Genomic DNA, 7,489 nt, shown 5'->3' on the forward strand with positions numbered 1-7,489 from the left:
CCTCACTGCCTCACAGTTCATGTCTGTGTGTGTGAAATGGCTGCACAGCCCCCTCACTGCCTTACAGTTCATGTTGCCTTTCCTTTCTACATACTTCCCAGAATACCAAGTGCCAAGAAAAGATTTCTAAGAATCAATCTGTCCTTCCAGAGAAGGAAGAGAAATATAAGACTGGGAAAGAGATAGGTCAAGAGATGGGACAGCCATCCAGTCCCCTGGTACTTCAGTTACAGGCAGTTGTGAGACTTAACTAAAACTCAAGCCTTCTGGAAGAGTAGCAAGTGGTCATAACCACTGAGCAATCTCTCCAGCCCAAAACACCCATGGAGCTGTGGACCTGTGGACCGTGGAGCTGTTTGTCATAGAAATGTGGTGATGCTGGCAATTTTTTGATGGTTTGTACTATGTCTTCTTAAAAACTAAAGATGATAATGTTAGTAGCTGTAGCAGAGCTGTAAGTTTCCTGTGACGTTTCATGAAGCAGAGGAGTAGGCAGGACAAGTAGGTGCTTGTTCAGTGTGCGTTATCACTCACACATTCGCGGGGATGGGGCAGATAAAGATGCTTCTTTACCTGTTAGCCACAGCTATTTTTATTCACAGGGATTCAAGTACTTTAACCTTTTCTCTGTGATTGAAAGTTTCCAATAAATATGTATTTATCTAAAAATATGTAACTGTAAATTTGGGATGATTATGGTCTCTCTCCCTTCCTCCCTCTCTCCTCTCTTCCTCTCTCTCTCTCTTTCTCTCTCTCTCCCTCCCTCCTCTCTTTCTCCCCCTCTATTTCTCCCTCCCCTCTCCCTCCTTCCCTCCCTCCCTCTCTCCCTCCCTCCCTCCTTCCCTCTTCCTTTCTTTCCTCTTCCCTCCCTCCCTCCCTCCCTCCCTCCTTCCCTCCTTCCCTCCTTCCCTCCCTCCCTCCCTCCTTCCCTTTCTTTTTGAACAAGGTTTCTTTATAAACCCAGACTGGCTTTGAACTCGTGGTCTGTTTGTGCCTCTAGAATTACAAGTTTGTTTCATCACACCAAGTCCTGAAGTTCCCTCTTTAAAATCCATATTTCAGGAAGAGTTGTCTATAGTAAATCTGATTCCACTTAGCATTTGAATGACAACTCTGAGTAGTTCCACTACTTAAGGGTAAAATCTTCGCCTCAGGAAAAGTTTATTACTTTGCATTTTCTCAACTAAATGGTCCATATTTGTGACCAACCTTTGCCAAACAAGGAGCTCCTTGAAGGTCCCACTCTTCTCCTCTACGGGGGACAGTCGGGTTGGCAGATTGAAATGACAGATTTTGATTTTCTCATTTCTAGTTCTTACATGAAATATTTGAGAAATTTGAAGACAAAACACAGCAAGCTTGCCCAGGAGACTGGGAGAGAGACTGGGAGATTGGGAGACTGGGAGACTGGGAGACTGGGAGACTGGGAGACTGGGAGACTGGGAGGAGACTGGGAGGAGTGTCACCAGGGCAGGAAAAACACCTTTGTATGCCTGAGGTTGACATCTCATTTAACACAATCCCCGTTGCTTAACATAATGCCTGGCACATAGGAGTCACTCCCTGTGTATAAGTGTGTGTGTGTGTGTGTGTGTGTGTGTGTTCCTGCACAGTGTATTGTATGTGTGTGTGAGGGAGAGTGTATATGTGTGTGTAATATGAATGTGTGTGCACCACACATGTGCATCGTTGTGAGTGTGTATGTGTGAGACTGTGCGAGTGTGTGTGTTTGTGCACATGTGCATCGGTGTACTGTGTGCGTGAGAGTGTACATGTGAGCGTATGTGAGCGTGTGTGAGCATGTATGAGTGTGTGTGTGAATGCGTGTATGAGAGTTTGTGTCGTGAGTGTATGTGTGAGAGAGTGCATGTGAGTGTGTATACACATGTGCATCAGTGTGTGTGTAAGTGTATGTGTAAGTGTGTGTTGTGAGTGTGTGTGTGTACACATGTGTGAAGGTGTGGAGGCCAGAAGTTGATGTTGGGTATCTGTAGTCCTTAGTCACTTCTCACCCTACAATTTTAAGGTGGGGTCACTCACTGAAGTTGGAACTCTCCATTCAGTTAGACTGCCTGCCCAGAGAGCCCTGGGCTTCTTCCCGTCCTCAGTTCTTCATGCTGGGATTCCAGGCATAAACTGCTATGCTTAGTTCTCTACATGGGTGCTGGAGATCTGCACATGGTCTTAGTGATTGTGTGAAAAGTACTTTATGGGCTGGCCATCTCCTAGCCCTAATGCATGCATACATACTCTTATAGTGCATGCATGCCTACATGCCTGCACACATGCATGAATGCTAAATCTAAAGGTTGAATTTCTGTCTCAGGAAGAAGGGAGCCATACCCTAGTACATCGTAATTGAGGGCCTACATGCAGTTGTGAAGTAGAACATAATTACAGTGGGGTAGGCAGACTTTGATCAAGTCCTGACCTGTGAGAAGAGAATCCCAGCAAGGCAAGAACTGGATGTTCTCTGAGTAGGGAAGGGAGAGCCAAGACGTAGACACGGTAAAGAGGGAGGGAGAGAACACAGATATGGCAGGGAAAAGCCTTTGTGAGAAACACACATTTAAGCAGAGATGCCAGTTGACAAGTAACAAGCCAGTTCTCTAGTACCTGGCATGGCATTCCAGAAGTTTCCGTGGTGGAAGGACGGGCCCGGGGGGGGGCATGTGCACAAAGGCTCTGATTTGCTAAGATCATGTAGCACCTGAGGGTGGGATGGTACCCTCTGAGCAGGCTGTGGGAGGGGGTCTCGGTTTCATCTTAAATCCAGTGAGAGGGCTTGAAGGACTAACATTCTTATTTAAATTTTCAAGGCTGGAAACAACGAACACCTCACAGGTACGGGATAGTGAGCTGGGCTTGGATCTAGTGCTGATCGTCCAAGACATGAGGACAAGCGAAGGAATCTGAGATCGTTTCCAAGGAGGAGTGGTAAGTCTTGATGCTGGATTCAGAGTGGAGGGCTGCCCTCTGGAGCCAACCGCAGCCACACAGAAGCCACAGGCTCTCTGCATCTCCACACTTTTTCTCCCAGCCTCCCCTGAGCTTCAAGATTCCTGCCAGGTCCCTACTACCTTGTTACCTATTAACAGTTATCTGCTTTTCTACTTAAAAAAAGAATGACCTGGAGATGGCTTAAGGATTAAGAGTGCTTCCTGCTCTTCCCAGCACCATGTCGGGCGGCTCACAACCCCCTGTAACTCCAGCATGCATCAGGTCTCCTTGGGCAACTATATTTACGTGCACAAATCCACCCACTCCACCACAACTCCTGAAGCGACAACAGTATATCTTTCAAAATGACATATTGACACCGTAATGATTTAGGATTTTATCTGTTTTGTCTAATATCTAATCCCTGGCGTCTAAAGCATGCTTAATATCTGATAGACGTTCACTAAATGTTTATCATCTTCTTGAACTTAAGAATAAGTAAATAAATAAAGGTAAAAGGTTTGGTTGAGCACCGCCACAGAGCAAACCACTGTCTCTGTGCACTGCAGAGGAAGATGTTGGTTTTTCCCACACTTAGCTGTGAATCCACTTGGGCAGCTTGTTAAGTGGCTCCACACAGGGAGCTGTTGGTGTCAACCCCATAGTATGTGTGAGTGTGTGCCCTATGGGGCCCATGCTGGCCTCAAACTTGAGATCTCCCTGCTTCAACCTTCTGAGTATTGACATTCTAAGTGAGTATCACTGTGTCTGGATCTGGGGTTGATCTAAAGGTGGGTAGCAAAAGACCTCCCCCTGGAAACATCAAACACACTGAACAATTATATCCCATCATGTTCCCTGCCAAAGTTATCACAGCAAGTTCTCCTAAGAAGCAAGGAAACAAAGCCCATCATCAATAGTGTAAGATGCCACGTGACGTCCATAGCAAAGACAGACAGAAGACTTGTGCACATCACCACATTCCATCATCACAGCTGGACATGGAGAACTGCCATCTCCTGCTGTAGGAAAGATTGAGGCAGGACCAGGCAGCAGGGGCAGGGTGTCAAACATCAGACTTTCAAATCTGTGCCTAATAAATCCAGTGAGCCTGCCATGGTAGATGTCGCAAGAGGTGTAAGTGTAACTTGCAGAAACAAAAGCTGACTGTAGGAGGCTGGTGGGGAGGGGCTGGCTCTGTGGGTCAAAGTGATTGCTGCCCAAAGCTGATGGCCTGAGCTCAGAACCCCAGAGTACACGGAGCAGTGCAACGGCAACAGACAAGAGACCCTGCCTCAAAACGCATACATACATGTACGCATTAGAACACACATAAACACACATGCACACACACATACACACGTACATGTATACATGTTCACATGCACACACATGTGTACATGCATACACACACACATACACACACAACACATACACACACAGGAATAGACCCACGTGACTAAAGTAATTGGAAAGTCTAAGACGTCTCAGGTGAAGCTGGATCCAGAAACTCAGACTTTGACAGGCATTTGTTACCTCGGCTCTGATTCTCTGTGTTGGCTTCCTTTCCAAACAGATTTCTTCCATATGGTGTCAAGATGGTCCCTGTCAGCCTCAGAACCAGCACGAACAGAGAGAGGGAATTTTTTTTTTCTTGACATCCTGACATTTCTCATCCACCTGAGGGATGATACACATCTGTTGGCTTGCCATCCGTATGTGAGCTAATCACAGCGGCCTAGATGGCTAAGGTACTGTGCTACCTCCCTGGGTCATGTGCCCACCTGTCAGATAGGCAATATGTGCTATTGTTAAAGTAGGAGAGGAATGGTGTCCCAGAGGAGGCAGGAGAACGAGCATCAGGAGGTAAGAAGGCAGAAAATAACCCTGTAACTACTACCCTACGGTAGGGAAGCTTTGGACAAAGGTGGATTTAAGTGTTTGGAGTTCATTAGCCACCTTTGAGTTAGACACACCCATTTAGAAATTGTATAGCTTACAGTACAGCACTTGCCTAACATATGTAGGCCCCTAGAATACACACCTCTCTGTTTTTCTGCCTCTCTGTCTCTGTGTTTCTCTCTGTCTCTCTCTTTCTGTGTGTCTCTGTGTCTGTGTTTCTCTGTGTCTCTGTCTGACTCTGTCTCTGTGTGTGTGTTCGCCTGTGTGTGTGTGTGTGTGTGTGTGTATTCGTTGCAACAGATGGTATCAGAGACCCTTCAGATGAATGAAATCACTTATTACAATGTAGAGAAAAGACACTTTATTATCCTATTACGTGAATGCATTTCATGTAACTAACGCATTTGCTAAGAATATATGGAATTTTCTGGCATATCAGCAGGAAACAAAACACCATTTGCCCTTTGCTATGTGTCAGCCACTACTCTGGATGCCTTGAAGGTTCCAGGTGTTTAATCCGCAGACTAATTCTATTGTGTTGACACTCCTGTTATCTCTGTTTTATAGGCAAAGCAGGAATTGGCGAGGTAACCTGCCCAAGGTCACAGATAGAAGTTATATGGCCCTGTTTCAAGCCAAGAATTCTAGCTTCAGAGCTCTTGTGATTAACACTGCACGCAGTCAAAGGCTTCCTAGAGATTTGCATCTTTTGTCTCCTTCCTCCCCTCTCTTCAATTCCTTCACATCCCCAGATTTTCACCTGCTGTTCTGGATTTGAACTGCGGTGCACATATGGTTTGACCCCTGAGAGATGGAGTCTCTGAGGGATGTAAGCCGAGAAAGCAGAACCTTGGGAGTTAGTGGAGTTAACTGGGGTGGGGGTGGGGGTGGGGGTCAGGGAGGTGGGGGGAGCTGTTCACCAGCAGGAGAGAACAGATGCCACTTAAACCAGAGAGAGACGAATGTTCCCTCCAAGCCCGGCCGCAGAGAGCCTCTTTGTTTTACGACTCTGGATGCAAGCAACCCCTTTAATTTCATGTTTTGGATTCCAGCCACAGGAAGTCTTCTTTAATGTAGCAGATGGTTGCAGATGGGCGAGCCAGGTTCTTGCATTCTACATTAAGCTGTCTTCCCCAGAGAGGAGTCTCCTAATTATGCTGATGTGAAAAAAAAAATAAAAGGAGGGGCTGTAATGTAACATAGACACACTAGTTGTTTACCGCTCGTAAAGCAACTGCCACCTTAAGTGTCTATAAGTACGTGCAAGTCAGGAGTCTATTCGGTCTGGAATCTGATGAAAACCATGGGCTTTCTCTTTAGAAAATGTGTACATAGGCATACACTTAAAGTATGCTCAATTATTGCGGGGGATTGTGGATTCTCTGCTGTCATTCCTGAAGCTTCAAAGAGTTTCCTGGGCTTTGAGTGGACACAGCTGTTTTTCTCTTCTTCTTTCTTTGTCTTTCTTCTCTTCTTCTTCTTCTTCTTCTTCTTCTTCTTCCTCTTCCTCTTCCTCTTCCTCTTCCTCTTCCTCTTCCTCTCTCTCCTCCTCCTCCTCTTCCTTCTCCTCTTATTCTTGTGTGTTATTGCTTCAGCTTCCAAGTTATGAATTTTACCTTTTGATACTTTCTTTTTGATTTTTGAAACGGGGCCTCACTGTGCAGTCCAGGCTGGCCTTGAACTCACTATCCTGCTGTCTCAGCCTATCCAGTGCTGAGATTACAGGTGGGTGCTGCCACACATGGCTTACTGATTAGTATGGAGCCTTTATATTAGAATTTTACAGGAAAATGCTTTCAATTATTCTATAAAAAATCACTTTGGTGTACTAGCCAGTTGGTGTGGGCCTTTGGTTTATTCTCTTATCTTTTTTTTTAAGATTTAGTTTTATGTTTAATTATGTGTACATTTGCTCCTCTTGCAGGTATGTGCATATAAGTGTAATTGCTCACAGAGGCCAGAAGAGGGCGTTGGTTCCCATGGAGCTGCAGTTATAGGTGGTTGTGAATCACCCCACGTAGGTTCTGGAATCTCACTCAGGTCCTCTAGGAGAGTAGTTTGTGCTCTTACCTGCTGGGCCATCTCTCCAACCCTAGTTTATTCTCCTAAAAGACAACCATGAAACTTCTGACCAGAGGAGATGCTCTCCTCTCCCTGGCGTGTGCGAGTTGATTCTTCGTAGCTCTGTGGTTTTGGAGAGCTGCTTGTTTTAGCTGTTACATTGTTTCCAGTACTAATGATAGAGGCTGGGGGTGCTCTGCCAGTGCAAAAACATACAGAACGCTCTCAGAGTTTGAAGTCCAAGTTTTAGTCTACCTAAGAATCCTGTCTGTAGAACGCATATAAACTTGGGCATTTCTTCCTCTGATGCCTACATTCTATAACTGTTTGAGAGTGGTAGGTATCTCTGGGGGGCTATGAAGGTATGGAAGCCTGTGATAGCGTCACTCCCTGATGCTTCTGTTGGGTGATACTGCCAAACCCTGAATTCTTCTGGTTCAACCAGGTGTATAGGTATATTAGGGAGAGTCTTCTGAGTTAGAGCAAAAATGTGGACTTGAAATATTCATAATTTTCAACAAAAACCCAACTTGCCTCAATTATTTTATATTTAAAAATAAAATGTAAGAGAAGATGATCCATGTGC

The sequence above is a fragment of the Grammomys surdaster genome, unplaced genomic scaffold, assembly GCF_004785775.1.
Source record: "Grammomys surdaster isolate TR1022 unplaced genomic scaffold, NIH_TR_1.0 211, whole genome shotgun sequence".
Taxonomy (NCBI): Eukaryota; Metazoa; Chordata; class Mammalia; order Rodentia; family Muridae; genus Grammomys; species Grammomys surdaster.